Source organism: Miniopterus schreibersii (assembly GCF_964146895.1).
Source record: "Miniopterus schreibersii genome assembly, chromosome: 5".
NCBI classification, from domain to species: Eukaryota; Metazoa; Chordata; class Mammalia; order Chiroptera; family Miniopteridae; genus Miniopterus; species Miniopterus schreibersii.
In genome coordinates this window covers 56,292,726-56,310,864 of record NC_138106.1, presented here as the reverse complement: position 1 = coordinate 56,310,864, position 18,139 = coordinate 56,292,726, and the positions used below count along the sequence as shown (strand labels likewise).

Genomic DNA, 18,139 nt, shown 5'->3' with positions numbered 1-18,139 from the left:
AGCATGAAAGAATAGGTTCAGAACCAAGACCGAGGATAAAGACGCATATTTTTGTTGTTGGGAAAGCCAGAAATAGAGAATGGAAGTGCTTGTCACAGGCAGTCATTAGGTGTGATGGGTGGCGGTGTTTGAAGCTTTGTCTATATATACAGGTGTCTGCCTGACTGATCTTGAACCACAGCCATGAAAAGCACTTCTGTGCCAGCTACTGTCTCTTTCCTGGGGTTTTTGTAACTTGACATCACTCTCATTAGATTAGTTAAATAGGTGCTCTTCCATCCACTCAAAAGCTAGTAAAAACATGGTTTCCAGGGAAGGACATTTGGACGACAGTGATCTTGGCTTCGTGTACTGGACAAAATCCTAAATGCTGGTACTTGGAAAGCATTCCTAGAAGCAGAGAATGGACTACTGCCAATCCTTTCTCTTACCTGGAGACATAACAACTGACTTCACCCCTGGACTACCAGACAAACTCCCAAGCATTCCTGGGAACAGTCTGCCTTTTTGAAGGTTAAAAGATGACCTCATGCAACCCCAGGTCTTTGCTTTCTATGCATGAGGAAGAGCAGCGCTGGTCTCAGGTGCAGCCTTTTCCTTACTGACCTCTAATTTGGAGGTCTTCCGGGTTCATTGTCCTTTATGGGCTCTTGCTGCTTTGGAGCAAGGAGAGGGCTGCTAAATTTCATGACTGTCATGATCACTTGTGTTTTGTCAGCCATTGACTACTGCAGCTTGAGAAATGCTCAAGCTTCACATGCTCATGCTTCAGAACAGGTCTTCTCCTTGTCTAATTGATGCCTGTTGAGTCAACACTGGAATGATACACAGACCTCTTTTAACATTAGTCATTTGACAACATGCATTCTGATGGATTGTTTTGTCAAGTGGTACTGCAGGTAAGTATGTGTTTGTAAACAGAATGGTATCTTAGGCAGGCCCTAAGTGGCTCTGTCATTTAGGGCATGTCCAAAGTAGGTTGAGGCTTCCTCCTTCCTGTTGGACTTTGGACACTTGAGACCACAGCAGCAGCTCTGCCTGTGGCTTGGCAGTACACTCTAACTCCAGGACTCTAGAAAGGAACTGGACATTTGTTCTGCAGTCTATAGGGTATCTCACAGTAACTAGAGTCTCCAGGGACTGCAAACAGCCAGCATCTGCTGCAGTTACTGGAAATTCAGTGATTAGCCACGATGTAGGGCATAGGAATTTGTTCTCCCTGCTTAGTAAAGCCTGGTTCTTCTAAGCAAAAAACAAAAGTGGGGGGAGCTTGACTCTTCAAAAGATGCTGAATTCACTGCTGTGAATGCACTGGAGGTATAGGTATGTATATATAAGCTCAAGACAGGAAAGTCACATAATAACTGCTAGCCACCCCTTTCACACCCCTGCCCCATCAGCAGTTCCCTTTCCTCTACCTCAAGCTTAATATTCCCTGGTTCAATGCTAGCAGTTAAGTTCTGCCAAACCTTGCTAAGAAACACAGAAAGCATTCAGGAAGTGGAGGCTACCATCTTCCTCCTTTTCCCCTTCCCCTTCCCCTTCCCCTTCCCCTTTCCCCTTTCCCCTCACCATCACCTTCATTATAGCTATTATTTACTGAGCACTACCATGCAGCACCCACTGGCATACATTAGCTCAAATCCTTACACCTCCGAGATAGGTATAAATATCATTTTGGAAATAAAGAAGTTATTGTTCAGTGCAGTTAAGTAATTTTCTCAAATAGTAAATAGCAGAACTAATATTTAAACCTTTGTGTAGCTAGCTCCAAAACCCATGCACTACCCTTGTGCCCTTAAGGGGACCTTGGGAAGTGCAGAGCAGCGGTGTATGGGGGTTGGGGTAGTCTCTAATTGAAAACCAGTTTTCACAGACAATCCTCTGCAGCAAGTGAAAGAATGTTTTAAACTAAGTGGTCTTTCTTTTTTTTTTTTTACATTTTTGTTAGATTTATTGGGGTGGCATTGGTTAATAAAATTATATAGGTTCCAGGTGTACAATTCTATAATACATCATCTGCATATTGTATTGTGTGTTCACCACCCCAAGTCAAATCTCCTTCCATCACCATTTATCCCCCTTTTACCCTCTTCTACCTCCCTCCACCCCCAAAAACTAAGTGGTCTTTTTCTGAGTGATTATGTATTACTGTGAAGAGATAAATTGATACATATATATATGTGTGTGTAGGTATTATATGCCTGAGTAATACAGGGGTAGGGCAAAAGTAAGTTTACAGTTGTGAGTATGTGAAACAGAGTTTATTCTTGTATTATTATTTATTGTATTATTTATCTGTGTTACAACTGCAAACCTACTTTTGCCCATCCCTGTAAATACATATGTATTTCCTTGTTTACAATTGGAATAGTAAATAGAATTTTAAAATTGAAACCCAGTAAGTTTTAAATTTAGTGCTTAGACCTATTTTGTGTGCATGTGCACGTGTGTGTGCACATACCCCAGTGTGTGCTTGCATGTGCCAATCTAGGGCATCTGTAAGATAGTGTCACATCTATCAGGATGGGACTGGGGCAGCAGCAACATGGGAATGGGTGAGAAAAGGGCAGGGATTCTGGCAGTAATAGCAGACCTGGGTCCAAATAAACTATGTCAAATTTGAGTGCACTCAAATTTGCCCAAGTCATGATGGGAGAGAACATATGTGACTGTGTACCTCTCTACAAGGCTTTGATGTGTTATTTTACTTCCACAACTGTTAAGGACACCTGTTCATGACCAGTGTCACCCAAACATACTGAAATATCTTGGAGAAGAACCTCAGAACACATTTCATTGCCAACTGCATAGTGTGATTAGAGGCCATAAGGGTAGAGGATCTGGAAATTGCAACAGTCATATTTTGAAATTAAAGCTTTAAACTCAACAAACATTTGTGCTGAGTGAAAACATGATATTCTTTATGGACAAATGGGCTGATAGGGAATTTTTTTCTATAATGTATATAGCTTTTCAATGAATTCTTTTTCTTTGCTATTTTTTTTTTTTTTTACCATGCTTTCCCCCTTCTTTTTATTAAAGGTAAACTATTTGGTCTATTAGAAAGAGCCTTGAACTTAAGGGTCTCAAAATTTTATATTGATGATTCTGTCTGTGTGATATTAACAAAGTATCCAAATCTCTTGGGACTTAGTTTCTGTGTTTGTAATTAAGATGTTGGATTAAATGAAATATAGAGTCCTTTTCAAATTGAAAAATTCTTTGATTAATTTGAGGGTTTGGGGGTTGTTTTGTTTGTTTTGTTTTTGCTTTGTTTTTTTGCCTGTTTTTTTGTCCACATGTAAAAAGAAGTGGGAAAAATGATTGGGTCATTTTAGGTCAAAGGCCATTTCTTTTATGCCTCTTCCAAAGCAGCATTTTTGGCATGTGCAAACGATCACTCCCAATTGCCAGAAAGAAGCAGGATCCTCTTACTTTGGCATCCTAAAAGAGACTGTCATTAGTTGTTCTGAGTACATTTTAAGAAGCCTCCAGGCTGAGGCCTATGGGAAACCGAAAGATGAATTAGACCTCAGCCCTGCTGTCAAAGGAGCTTATAATCTAATGGTAGAGACGCCATGCATAATTAAAACAAACAAACAAATAACTAATTGAGGTAAACAAATATAAATAAAGTGTTTAGAAGCACACAGAATGGAAAGATTAATTCCAGATTTTAAGATTAAGAACAACTTTGTTGAAAAAATGGCATTTGACCTGGGATTTGAAGAATGGTCAAAATTTCAAGGGATGTGGCTTGAGGGTCAGGGTTCGGAAGGGGGGTTTCCAGGTGAAATAAGCTAATTAAGCTAAGGGACAGGGGTATATTTGGGAAAAGGCTGGATGACTCACCCTCCTGCCCCTCCCTCAGTAATGCTTTTTTAATATCTTTATCATAACCCTTCTCGACTCATCTTTATTTTTAGGTATGTCTTCCACATCATCTGTGAACAACTTACACACAAAGAATATGATTTATTTCCCTTTATAATCCTAGATCTTAGTACAGGGTAGCAGCTTGGTCATTGGTGACTGTTGAGCAAAAGTTAATGCATGGAACCGGAGAATAAAAGTGTTAGAAAAGCAGCGTGCAGTCACCATCATTTTCAGTTGTAACCAAAGCTAAACTGAACAGATTGGTTAGGTTCACCTTGTGTAAACGGCCATATGAAGCAATCTGAACATTTTCCAATCCATTTCTTGTTATTTTGCATAATATTCCTGTACTTCATGATAAGGCTTATCACTGAGCCCCTAGAAATGAGATTTATGAGGCAGAGTGAAATGGTTAGGAGAGTCAGAAGCAGAACTCTGATGTAACTTCTACCCTAGGAAGTTTTTCTCCCTCCGTGCTTCCTGCCTGCCTTCATCCCTTGTCAAATGTGAGCTTATGGTGTTACCAGCCTGGCTGCAGCTTCAGCCTGCTCTCATTTCTTGACACCGTCTTCACCTCTCTTCCCCTGACCTGCCCTGTACCCGGGCCTCTGGCTTTCCAGTGTCAGCCCTTGCTCAGGTGCTACTTGCTGCTCTCCAATTCCCAGATGCTCCTCTGTTCTCATCTTGCTGATGAGCATCCCCTTCTGAAATCATATCTTCTTCCTATGCAGTTCTGCCTTGGCCACTGATGATTCCTCTAGCTGTTTGCATGTGGTCCCACACTCACTTCCCACATGTGTGAAGACAAAAATCACTATGGGGGCAGGAGGAAGGGACCGTTACTCAAATCCTGCTTCTGGACATTGGGTCAGGTCTGGTGCATCTAAAAGAGATTTGGGGACTCAAAAGTTTGTAAAATACATTATGGAACAAAAAGTTTAGGTGTGCTTCACTTTGAGGATAATATGAGCCATGAGTCAGCCCTAAAACCCATCCTCCTACTGGATTTGAGGCTGTGGAAAACCAAGGACCCAACTGAAGCTACTAGGGCTGACCCAATCAAGAAAAAAACACTCACGTGACCAAAATGGTTTCTTTAGTGGGTTTCTTTGTTGTTTTTCTTCCCCTGCCCCCTCTGGGTGGTCATGGTAAGAAATAAAAAGAGGCTATGACTTTGTTGTTCCCATTTGGTTTCCCTCCTAAGAAGGCTCATCACTTCCCTAGATTTCCCCATCCTCACCCCCGATCACACAAAAGCCACAAGGAACTCAGGAATCACACATGTCTGTTAAGAAGCAGAATCATGGATTGGTTTAAAGTATTAATGCTAGTCCAGCCAGCGTGGCTCAGAGGTTGAGCTATGATCCAAGAGATCGGGGTTTGATTCCTGGTCAGGACACATGCCCTGGTTGTAGACTTGATCCCCAGCAGGGGGGTGGTGCAGGAGGCAGCTGATCAATGACTCTCATCACTGATGTTTCTCTTTCTCTCTCCCTCTCCCTTCCTCTCTCTGAAATCAATAGTCATATTTTTTTTAAAAAGGTATTAATGCTAGACCCATACTCTTTGGGTCTGAACCCCAACCCCAGCTCTGCCCCTCATAACTCTGTGACCTTGGGCAAATTACTTAACCTCTCTGTGCCCCAGTGTCTTCTGTAAAACAGAGATAATAATGGTCAGTGTTAAAATTAAATTAATTCATATAGCACACTTAGAACAATTTCTGCCACAAAACGAGCACTATATAATAATATAATAATTGTATTATTATAATCTGTCTTTTGTTACATTAATCATGACATTCATTTATTGAAAGCCTACACCTGGAATGGCCAACAAAAAAGGTGTAAGATGCAGTCCATACCCTCAGGTAATTTACAATCCTGTTAAGGAGCTGACCTTCCAATTAGGCCTTGTGGCTCAGTGTTCTCTGATCAGATCAGGCTCGCTTGAATGTCACCCCTCAAGGAGACAGTTAATGGAAGGATACATGCAGGGTTGTCCAGGGTGTGAGTACCAAGGAAGTCTTAAATTCAATATGAGGGCAGCTGATCAAGAGAGCCAGAAAATTTTCTTTAGCGCGTTACTCTGTCCTCCCATTCCAAGTTCAGCTGTCAAACTTTGTCATCTCCAGCCGTCCAAAGCCTTTGGGAAAAATTCAACCCTCTGTGACAGACCCATATTGTTTTCTCCTTATTTCTCCATCATTTGCCCTCCTAACCCAGTCATTTTAGTCCCATCTTAAGAGTAGAAACATTAAAAAATGCTTTTCTTTGAACACATCTGTATACAGATTTTATACCTCCTTCCCCAGCCATCGGAATAGCTTTATGATCTCTCCTAACATACGCATCACACCCTCATACTCAAACACACACGTGTACACACACTGAGCCATGACCTTAGCTTCACCTTCAAGAGAACCCCAATTCTAATGCCTGTTACTGTTTACCCTTTATAAAGATCCTGCAAAAAACACCTACGCACATTTCAGATCCTAGGAGCCTGCTGCTTTCACCCGCATGCTGCTGTTCCAGGCGTGCCTCTGAAGCTGAGGTTTCAGTTTCTAGCATATGATCTGACCTGACCTCCACTCCACGGGACAGGTTGGCTCCACACCTCCCCCCGGCCTCTAAGAGCTTATTAAAACAGGCACACTGGAGGCGGTGTTAGTGAAATAAATGCTTTAGCATCCTGTAACTGCTTTTGGGAAAAGCACAAATGCCGATTAATCCTAATTAGAGTTTCCAACCAGACTGCAGAGGAGAGATTATTTATAGACATCATAATAGGTGGGTGTGTTTGTGTGAAAAAAATTTGAACACACGTCAAGAATCAAATATAGGCAGAGGAGAATTATGACTAAATCTGGTTGAATATCTACACACATGGTTGAGCAGGATCCTTTCCACTTTCTCACGTTCATAGGAATTTGGATTATATTGCTAAACCCCCTTGAGGATCAACCAGTATCTGGGAGGATCCCATTAGTAGATCTCTAGATGCTCCAAGATAAAATGGATTTGGCCAGAGAGGCCTGCACTACTCTAAGGGAGATGTCTAGTTGTGTTATCTTCAAAGCATTCGCAGTCTTAGATAGTCTGCTAAGAAGCTGACATTTTCTAAGAGAATCACAGGGTTATTAAAGATTTTTTAAATTGATTTTTAGAAAGAGAGGAAAGGAGAGAGAAATATTGATGTGAGGACCGAACATCAACTGGCTCCCTCCTGCACATCCCCTACCGGGTATCAAGCCTGCATCCCAGGCCTGTGCCCTGAGCTGGAATGGAACCAGCAGCCTTTTGGTGCATGAGACAGCGCCCAACCAACTGAGCCATACCAGCCAGGGCCGGTTATTTTTTTTTTAATTTTCAGTTATTCTAGAACTATTGGCTCTAAGGTGTTATATCTTCTCAGATAATATTCTATCAGTATTTTTTTCTCTGTACAGACCTGAGAAAAACAAACTAAAGAAAAAAATAGGAAGCATTTGTACTCTGTAATGCAAATGTCTTGCCGTGCAGCCACAGTCTGTGGTAATGGTAGAACTGAAATATTTCTAGACTCTGTCAGACTGAGATGAATATTTTATGAACATGTATGATCTGAAGGCCTATATACTGAAAGCAATATTCTTAAAGTATGATTGAAAGCAGATGGAAAAAAATGCCAAACTGATAAAGGTGGAGACAGCATCCCACCCTCCCTGGGTTTGAGTTTAGGTTTTCATCCTGGCAGGAGGTGCCCATATGGATCATCATAAAAATTATATGAAGGCATTGTGTCAATTTGGCTAAAGAAAATTATCGATGCTTGCTTATTCCTTTTGTTTCTTTTGGTTCTCATTGTCTGTATTTTTAAATGCATTCATTTAAAATCATTTTTTCAAAGAATATTTATTGAGTACCCTTTTGTGCCATGCGCTGTGTTAGAGGAGATGAGTAATCAAGTGAATAACCTTCTCCCTGCTCTTCAGGAATTTATGATTTTACAAGAGAAGAAAGCCAAAGTTCAAACACGATGGAGAAGAATGCATAGGGGACTATGGCCCTCAGAAAACCAGCATCCGATTCTGTTACTGGTAGGATGAGGAAAGCTCGGTAGATTAGGCTTCTAAGGGGAGATGGCCCTTGGATTGCATCATAAAGAGCAAGTAGTAAATATCCAGGCGTTACAGGTAGAGAGATGTCGCAGTGCAGTGGTACCAAGGAATGAGAGGTTAGAGCGACCTTGAGGAAACCCAAGCATAGATTTCATTTAAAGAAAGGGATGGAGATGAGCTAGGAAAGCAGGCCAATGAGCCTTATGTATCATGCAAGATTAAATGTTAAACATCATCCAGAAGGCAAAAAGCAACCATTGAAAGACTCATTCAGGGATGGATGAAAAGTCCTAAAATAACTGCATAAAGGTGAAGAGAAACAAAATGACTCCTCAGTTTTAAGGGATGCTGAGGGGTAATATGAGAAATTCATTATTTTATTCATTCTATTTAATGCCTATATGTTGAAATCTTTCATATGCCACGACCTCTCCTAGGCACTGGTGGTTCAGTGATGATAATTACAGACATGGTTCCTGCCTCCAAAGAGCTTACAGTCTAGTTGAAGAAATGGGCAGTAAATCAAGTAGTTATAGCACAGTAGAGTATCTGGGATGACTGGCAAGGTGGAGGTTACTGATGGAAGAAGCGTACAGCAAGGGAATCTTAACAAGATGGGACATGAGACCAGGGAGGACTACTGGAGGAAGTGATAAATAAACTGTAATCTGAAGGATACATAGGGATTAGCCCCAGGATAAGAGGAACAAGGGTGAGCTTCTTCTAGGGTGAAGACATTCAAGACAGAACATGGCCCATGTAACAAACAGAAATAGATCATTGTAGTTGACCATTGGTTGCAAGGAAGAGAGTGGCAAGACACTGAGAGGTCTAATAAGCCATGTTAAAGTGATTTAGCTTTACCTTAATAGTCCTGGGAAGGGCATTAAGCCAGATGAACGACAAGGTCAGCTTTGTGTATTGGAAAGATCACTCTGGCTGCAGTCCACAAAATGTACTGAATCGGGAAGTACTATAACCAGGGCAACCACTTAGGTTGCTGATGAGGTTGTCCAAGTGGGAAGTGGTGCTGATCTGAGAAGGAGAATGACAGTGTGAATGAAGGAAAAGGAACAGACACAGGAGATAGGTAGGAAGAAGTATCAACAGGACTTGGCCATACATTGGAGGGTAATAGAGAAGACAAAGCTATCTTTGGTAACTGGGAGGAGGGTGATGGAAATCCTAGAAATAAGGATACAGGAGAAGGAGCATGTCTAGGAGTGGTGGAGGCTAAGACATATGCTTAGTTTAGGGCAGATACACTGAGTTTGAGGTACCCTTGGGACATTTCAGAATTGGGAGGACATAGCTAGCACCAAGTGGAAATGATTTCAGAGCTAAATCTTACTGTCACAATTGCCCACCCCCTCCACCGTCACTCGCAGCTACTATTCAGTATAAGATATTTGAGTTTGAAGTCAGTGCCTTTATTTATATATATATGTGTGTGTGTGTGTGTATATATATATATATATATATAAGATTTTAACTAAAAATTTGCTTCTGTCAGGAAATCTATCTTGAACTTTTAGTCCCAGATAAGCGACTGTCCCAAGCTCATCTAGTGTTCTTTCTGCTTGTTCTGTGTGAATTCCGTCGTTTGGTGTTTAACTATTTCCCCACGGCACTGGCAGCTTGGGGGTGAGGTGGGGTCAGCTGTGTGCATGACATCACGGCCCAGATGTGAAGTGACAACTTTCTGTTACTTTACTGCATCATCAAACACCGTTTAGTGCACACACTGACATCCAGGGTTACACCATGAGGCTGAATAAAAGCAGGAGAATTTTATAGTAGAATATTTAACATTTTCTCCTATCTACCCTAAACATTTTCCTGTTTTCCCCAAACCCTTGTATTACTTTTTCTTTGGCATTAAAAACTGAAAGGTTGTTAAAGAAAATAAGATTGTCTCAGAACTGAGAAGGCTCCTCAGGGATGACCAAGTTCCCTTTGTGTGGCATCACTTTACCCAGATGATGCCATCTGCTCAGAAACTGAGCAGAGTGCTAATTAGCAAAGCAGGATGAATTTCCTATTAGTGAATTACCTATACAGTACCTTATTTAAGGGCAGGGGTTGGGGTCTTTTGGACATTTGAAGAAGAGAAAGTCTTCCAAAGGAAAATAAATACCCATCCATATGTAGAGGATTTTAAAATGCCTAACGTATGCTGAATTGAAAATGCTTTACCTTACATAAATCATAGGACATTGGGCCTATTTGGAGAATATCTAGGGCAATTGGAATTCCCCCGGCGCCCTACAGAGTCTTTGGGAGGCTTGGTACCTCCTATGTGTCCCCAGGATACATCAAGTTCAGGACTGGGGACTGTCCCAACAGGCCTTTCACCAGAGAAGCTCTGCTTGTATTTGTTTTTACATATAGATACTTTATTTGGCAATGCTCCAGATCTGAAAGTACCCTGAAAAACCTCTGATTTATTCCAATTCTTCAGCTCATCCAGCCCCTTAGGGGTAGACCAGGACTGGCACTCTGGATTGCCAGGCTGATGTCTGTCCTCAGACAGTGGGGTGTCCCTTGGCTTCTCAGCCCATAAAAAGTAAGTTGATCAGCATCCTCTGTTTCCAAGTTTTTTGCCTTGTTGCGGTTGCTTTGTTGCATTGCGAATAATTATGAATTCAGTAGACACCTGATTAAAAATTAATTTGGCCACATGGCCTTCTCAGATTTTGCTGGCAGTTTGATGGTTATTATTAATACTCTCCCACATGCCCCATGAAAAACAATCCAGTCCGATAGGTGAAGTTTATCCCTTTGGGTTGGCAAGGCTTAAAGATATTATTATTTGATTTAGGAAACTGCTAAATTGTCCACTGATCATAAATCTTGGGTTCACGTTAGCTGTATTTTATATGTCCTAAAAATGCCAGCCTTTCTGCATTTGTCAATATGGGGTCAAGTTCTCTGCAAATGCTCCATTTTTCCCAAGGACCTAATTCAGGTGTGTGAGATGGAAGGCCCCAAGGAGATTTTATCAGAAAGTAATTTACACAGGCATAAGTTGCAAGAAATCTACTCTCTGAGACTTCCTTTTAAATTGTTGAATGCTGTATTTTATTATAGCTCCTCCTTTAGTCATCCTTTCTGGTTTATTTTTGTCCTCTGTGTCTTCTGACACGTTCTTCTTTATTGACCCAGATAACTCAAGCTAGAAGGTCAAATGGAGATAAATGGAGCTGGGGGTATTCAGGTGCCGGTGGTGAACAGGTGCAGTGAAAACTCTGCCTGTTTAAAGGGGATGGATGGACCAAAGAGAATTTTGGGTAAAGATCAGGAGACCTAGGCTAAGCTGTCCTAGGCAGCTCTATAGATGGCTGTTCATTCAAGTAATCATGCTTGTATTTATGCATGTATTCAGTACCTGCCATATGCCAGAAATTTACAAACTAAAGATAGAGATATGGGATGAATTAGACATGATCCCACCCTCAGAACTCACAGTCAGGTGTCTGTGACAGATATGGAGATAATTTCCACACAGCATCCCAAGTTCATCAAGTGTGTATATACAAAATGCCATGGAAACACAGGGAAGAGCAGTTAAACTGCTTGACAGAGTCAGGTAAACTCACAGGGAATGACTGGATCACATCCAAGTAATTAAAATGGAAAGTCAAGAACCATGAGGTGTTCCTAAGGACTGTAAAGATTTTTTTAAACACATCTTTTGCTATATTCAATAACCATAAGGCCCACATCTCATACATAACTTTGCAAATGAGTATGTTCTTAGCTCAGGACACAGAAATATTTTAACATGCAAAATTACAATCTGTTCATATCAAATCCACTGCAATATTCATAGAGATTAAATACCTGAGTTGTAACACAAGATGTTTTTTATAAAAGCTACCTTAGCTATATTCAGCATTTAAGGACATGTGCTCATTTTCATGTCTGTCCCTAATATTTTTATCTTATATCTATCTTTAATTTTTATTCCCATGAAAGGCAGTGCAGAGAAATAGTTCAGAGCGTGGGTTCTCTTTTAAAGTACCTAAGTTCTGATCCTAGTTACTAATTATGTACCTTGAATAAAAGTTGAACTTTTCTGTCCCTACATGTCTCATCTGTAAAAGAGATAATTACAGTATCTAAATCACAAGTGCAAGGTTAGAGGAAGCACAGTCCACAAGCCCACCCTCACTCTGACATCAGTTGTCAGTTTGAGGGTCCTTAAGATCACCCTTAGGTTTAATAATCTGCTAGAAAGACTGACAGAACTCAATGAAAGCTGGTACTTTTATTGCAGAGAAAGGTACAGATTAAAATCATCCAATTGAAAAGGTACATAGGGCAGAGCCCAGCCAAGTTCCAAATATGGTGCTTCCAGTTGTCCTCTCCTCTGGAGCTGTGGACAGAGCTTCTGTCCTGGTATTGATGTTGACAATGCACAAAGTACTGCTAACCAGGGGAGCTCACCCGAGCCTTACTGTCCAGAGTCTTTATTGAGACTCCACATGGCCAACCTCATTATCCAGCCTCTCCAGAGGGCAAACCTGTACCCACATGACTTAATGCCACCACCATAAATTACATCCTTACACTTTTTTATGTGGCCCCAAAGCTCCCCAGGTAACAAAGATTCTCTTACCAGGCAGAATATCCCAAGCCCTTAAGAAATTACCTTCCTCCCAGGGCCAAGAACAAAGACCAGCACTCTATGGGCAAGGTTAAATTCTTCACTATGCAGCAAAGCTGTTTAAGAATTAAGTAAAGAATACACATAATGTGCTTAATATATTGCTGTAAATCAAAATTAATTTTAGACTATAATAAAGAATAAAAAAGCATTTATTTGAGCAAAAAGGGGCTCTGGCCTGGGAGATACAGGTTCAGCTAGCAACCTAAATGTGTTCCATTGAGACAAAGGGGAGGCTGCCTTTTATAAAGTTCCCACTCAGCTTCTCAATTGGGTCTGTCTCAGTCCATTGGTAGAAGGAGGAAACCAGGGTTTCCCTGCAGTGGTTACTCAAAAAGTAAATAAGCTGGGCATAGTGCTGGAAGCCCAGGAGTTCAGTCTGAGGTTCTTCCCAGTATACAGAGCCCATGAGGGGCCCCTGTCAGCAAGTGGCTGCTAGGCTCCTGTTATTTATAAAATTTAGGCCCTCTGTTGACTGTGGAGAGTCCATCTCAGCAGATAAATTCTTTTTCAGGGTTCACATCAAAGGAACCTTTTTTCTCGGGGTCCACATTGCCTAGGACAAAACAAGCATACATTTTGGATATGCAGCCATCATTATTAACAATTCTTTTTGATTGCCTAATATGTACCTACCATCATACTAGACACTGTAGGACATTTTTAAAGAATTAACAAGATGTAGTTTGTAGTCTTTTAGGAAAGACACTGAAATTGAAATAAAGCCAATAAAAGCAGAATGCCACAGTGTCACAGTAAAAAAACAAGGAAACTGTTTTAGGGACCTGTAAAAGGGCGAGGTTACTTCCAGACGGGTTAAGGAACAGCTGTACCAGGAGGGCACCTGGGAGCAGACTGGTGAGGGATGGGTAAGGTTTCTATATGGGGAGGAAGGGCATTCCAGACAAAGGGAACCAAGTGAACAAAATTTAATATGGGAAAGCAAGGGACCTTTAGGAAGCAGAGCAGGGCTGCCATGGCTCTCTGTGGACGTGACAGGAGAAAGAAATGGAAAAGGACTGGAAAGACAGACTTCAGCCAGACTGAGAGGAGTTTTTAGCAAGGTGCTGAACACTTCATGCTTTGTCTCATAGACTACAGGGAGCCAGTGACAATTTAGGGTCCAAAGAAAACCCTGAAAGAGCATATGCTGTCTCTTTTCACAATTCCAGCCTTTATGCATGCTCTTTCCTCTACCATATCCCCCGTCCCCCCAATTCCCCACACTTCACTGGGCCAATTGCAATTCATCCTTCAAGAAACAGCTCAGGTACAACTTCTGTGCACACTTCCATATGGGACACATTGTACACCATTGGGTCTGTTCACCTGTCTTTCTGCTATTCACAGCTGTGTTCGTCATCTCTGTACTCGTTGTCTATATACTGGTTCAGAATATGTACCTTATGGAAAAAAGAGAGGAAGTGAAAGAAAGAGACCTGGACTCTTGAAATATCTACAAAGAATCTAAGCACAAAGAGCTGACATTTCTAGTTAATTTAAAGAGAAACTGGGACACAGAGAGAGAAAGTAATAGTGCCTGGGGTGAGACAAAATTTTATAACTGCATTGCAAAGTCTTCTCAAGGTGTCCCAAGCCTTTAAAATAATAGTAATAGTGGCAGAAGAAAAAGAGCTTACTTATATTGCATTTATAAAGCACCTACTAGGGTGCCCTGACCAGTGTGGTTCACTTGGTTAGAGCGTCGTCCTGTGCACCAAAGGGTCACAGGTTCAATTCCCCATCAGGTTACATACCCAGGTTGCAGGTTTGATCCCTAGTCAGGGTGTGTACAGGAGGCAACCAGTTGATGTTTTTCAAATTGATGTTTCTGTCTCTGTCTCTCTCTCCCCCTCTCCCTTCCTCTCTCTCTGAAATCAATTTTTAAAAAGTATCCTCGGGTGAGGATTTTTTAAAAATTGTAAAGCACTTACTAGGTGCCTGATATTGCTCTACTTGATTTATGTAAACCCATTTAATCTTTACAACTCAGTGATATAAGTGCTATTATTATCCCCATTTTACAGATGAAGAAATTTAGGTATAGGGCAGTGAAGCAAATTGCAACAAAAATCCTAATAACAATTCTAGAATTGTAAAAAACTAGGTCTTGCCAAATTCATTTAATTACATTTAAATAAATAAATAAAACATTTATAGAGTTGAAGATGGACCCAGCGTTGGGCTGTCACTTTAATTCCTTTTGTTGGTTATAGTAAAGAGTAGTTTTCTTTTCACCAAGGCATCTGTTTCCATGCCTGGATTCTAACCCCGGGACACATGGCTGTGTTTGAAGCACTGCCTGCTAACCTGTACCAACTGAACAAGCCACTTATTGTTTTTCCAGACCAGATATTTAGGAGGCCTTTGACTAACTCAGAACAAAAGCAGCCCAGTGGTTTAAGTGGTCTGTGTAGTAATCACCCCACAAGGCTCCAAAGAGGAAAAATGTTTTTGCCTTGATGGGGAAAAGGCAGCAGAGGCTTTTAGCAGGTGTATAAGCTGTCAGGGCAGCTTCCAGGGCAGGTGTGTTTCATTCACTTTCCCCACTGTGTATAATGTACAAATTACCTTTAAACCCATCATTTTGTGTAATTTAGACTGCCACTTGTTGGATTTTCCCTCCTCTATCCCTTTCCTCTGCTGAAGCACCTGGCTTAGTCTGCATTTACAGGAAAGAGGAAAAACCCTTCTTGTCCTTGAGGGGATTTAGCTGAGGAACTCCCCTGGATCCCTGCCATTCTGCAGTTTGTCAAATGAATCTTAAAGTCACCCTGCCCTGTGAAAAATTTCAACCAGGCCAGGTGACTATGAAGGTGTTTTTTTCAAGGTCCCCCCAATAGATTTCACAAAGTGCTGAATCCTTGTGATAGGGAGGGGAAAGCACCTCTCCAGCAATGTGACAAAAATTCTCAGATGAGCCAAAAATAAATAAACACCATTCTCAGGCTGGGGAATGATTTGCTTTTTGTAAATATGATGAGTTAAATATATAAGCATATTTTTTGCTTAAGTATAGTACATGTGAAGGGAACATCTTATTTCTTTGCAGTGGTTAATAACCCTTATTAAAACAGGGTCATAAATTCCTTTACTAGCTGTTAAGAAGTTGGAATCATCAATTCTTAAGATAGAAGAGCTCCTAAGGCTCATTTCACTTACCTGCAAATTTGCAAGTGGAGAAACTGAGCTCCAGTATGAATTTATAAGTTCGTACAAGTAATCAGAGTAGAACCAAGGCTCTGAGCTGTGGAAATGTGAAAGAAAATGTTTCCTCAACTGAAGGTTAGAGTGCCCTCGTGTGTCCCTACATGGGACTTCTTCATGTCTTTACAAGATTTAAAATCACTTTAATCTCTCCATCAATGTTCCTCTCTTGGGGTGTTTTTAGGTACTTAACTCTAAAAGCAAACCCTGTGATCACCATGTTATTGGAAATAAATGCACAATGCATTTGACTTGTTTAATCATGAAGGATATGAAAGCAGTAATGTTCCTAGAGTAGGTTTGTGTGGACTCGGTTGGACAGACCTAGGTTTCTGTACCAGGCAGCACTTGCAATCTTTGTAACCCTGAAGTAGTTGCCAAACCAGTCTGAAGCTCAGCTTCCTCATCTGTAAAATGCAGGTAGTCACTGTCTTGCAGGATTGTGGCAGACATCAAATGAGATCCTATAACCAAGCCTGGCATTTGGTGCACAATAAACAGTCAATAAATTGAACTTGTTACTAGTTATTTTCAGACAGGAAGCCCCCACTAGGGCTCACCAGCAAGCTCCTGATGAAGGAGCTGGGGTGCAGAGGCTAGGGAGGTAAACAGTGTATCTTTGGGATGCTGTTAGGTCTTGGCTGAGGAAGTTTCCATGAGCTCTGGGGACAGAGGGAAATGAGAACATTTTTAAAGACATATGTACTGAATATGTGATTCTGACAAAATAAGCTCTTCCTTCAGGTGGGGAAGTTGAAATGGAGCTAGGGCACATGGTTTTCCCACCAACGGTGTCTCTTTCACAGGTAACACCTGTTCTCTGGTACTGAGGGGCCACCAGTCAAGGGAAAAGCCTCTGTTAAGAAAGAAAATGTTTCAAAACTGCATCCTATTTATGGCATTCATCTAGCTCTTTTAATAGTCTTAATTTATTGAGAGGGTAACCACATTAAGATCAATAAAGAACAGAGGTGGAAAACAATAGCTGGATCAATTCATCCTTTGATTTTAATTTTCTTTAATTATTTTATGAAACATGCTCTCTCAACTTAAGTGTTCAGCAGAATTGCGGTAAATTAAGTCTGTTTGCCCCAGTGAACTTTCAAAGGTTCTCTCCTCCCCCCAGTAATCAGCCATCCCTTTCAGACATGCGAGGAGGGCGATATCATTACAGGAGACTTACAATACAAGGAGACTTGACCTTTAAATGTCAGTGAAGTGTACAGTCTGGCAATTCTGTCTGCATTTCCCCTAGCTTATTGGAGAATCGAGGGAAATAGCCCAATCGCATGCAACTGAGGAAGGGGGAGGCATGAGAGGAGCACCTCACCTGTGCTTTTTTCTTTTTGTTTTTACGTAACCGGGGAAAAGGACAGGAAAGATTGGGCTGGACTCTGTTGTCTAAATACGTATTCTAGATACCACGGTCACAGGGAGGTTTGTGTAGGTTATCGAATTGCCAGAGCAGAGAAAAAGCTGCTCAGTTTGCAAGCCTCGCTCCTGGGGTCACTCACCCTTTCTGGTAATCTTTGTGTTACCTTTAAATAAGGTGCATGCAGCACATGAGGCCCAGGCATTTGTTAGTTATGGAAAGTTCACTGTCAGGCCTGGCTAGGGCTGCGGAGGAACAGAGTTGGAGGCCCTGAGAGCAGCAGGGCCACACCATGCAGCTGGGACAGCAGTGATGGACCAGCCATAGGAGGCTGCATCCAACACCCTGGCAAGGCTGACAGGTCAGTGTGAAGCTTGAACTGGACTCTCTTTGTGGCCATAAGTCTCAGTCTCAAGTCAACTAATGAAAAGGTATTTGCCGCCTGACACTCAGAAGTCTCCTGTTCGTGCAGATTAACCTAATGAGACCTTTTCTGGCTTCTGTGGTTACCTCTATGGTGTTGTGAAACACTCTATTCTTGGTTTTTGTCTCATTTTCTGCTTTATACTTTTGTCCCTCTATACATCTTTTTTTGTGCTTAGAATACCCCTAAAGAACCTATATATTTTGCTTATTCATGCATATATTGCTAACCCCTGTGGTAGAGTTGAAATTCCAGCATACCAAGAAAAAGATTTTACATAAAGGGATCTTTTTAAAATCCATCTCCATCAGAGAGAAGCCTCCTCTTGTACCTTTCCATCTTCTCCTCCTTCATGGGGTACCCCCCCTCCCACCACTCTACCCCCAGCTAGATCTGCCACAACCTTCAGACTCTGGTCCAGGCACTGGGTCAGCTGAGACAAGGAGTGGGGAGTACAGCAGAGGAGAGACTCTGATGTGACGGGTC

The 18,139-nt window shown here is 41.5% G+C and overlaps 1 protein-coding gene across 1 annotated transcript in view; it reads left to right on the top strand.

Moving 5' to 3' along the window:
• PLCXD2 (phosphatidylinositol specific phospholipase C X domain containing 2) overlaps positions 1-18,139 on the top strand; it is a 44,635-nt gene that overhangs the window by 1,220 nt on the left and 25,276 nt on the right. The window lies entirely within an intron of this gene.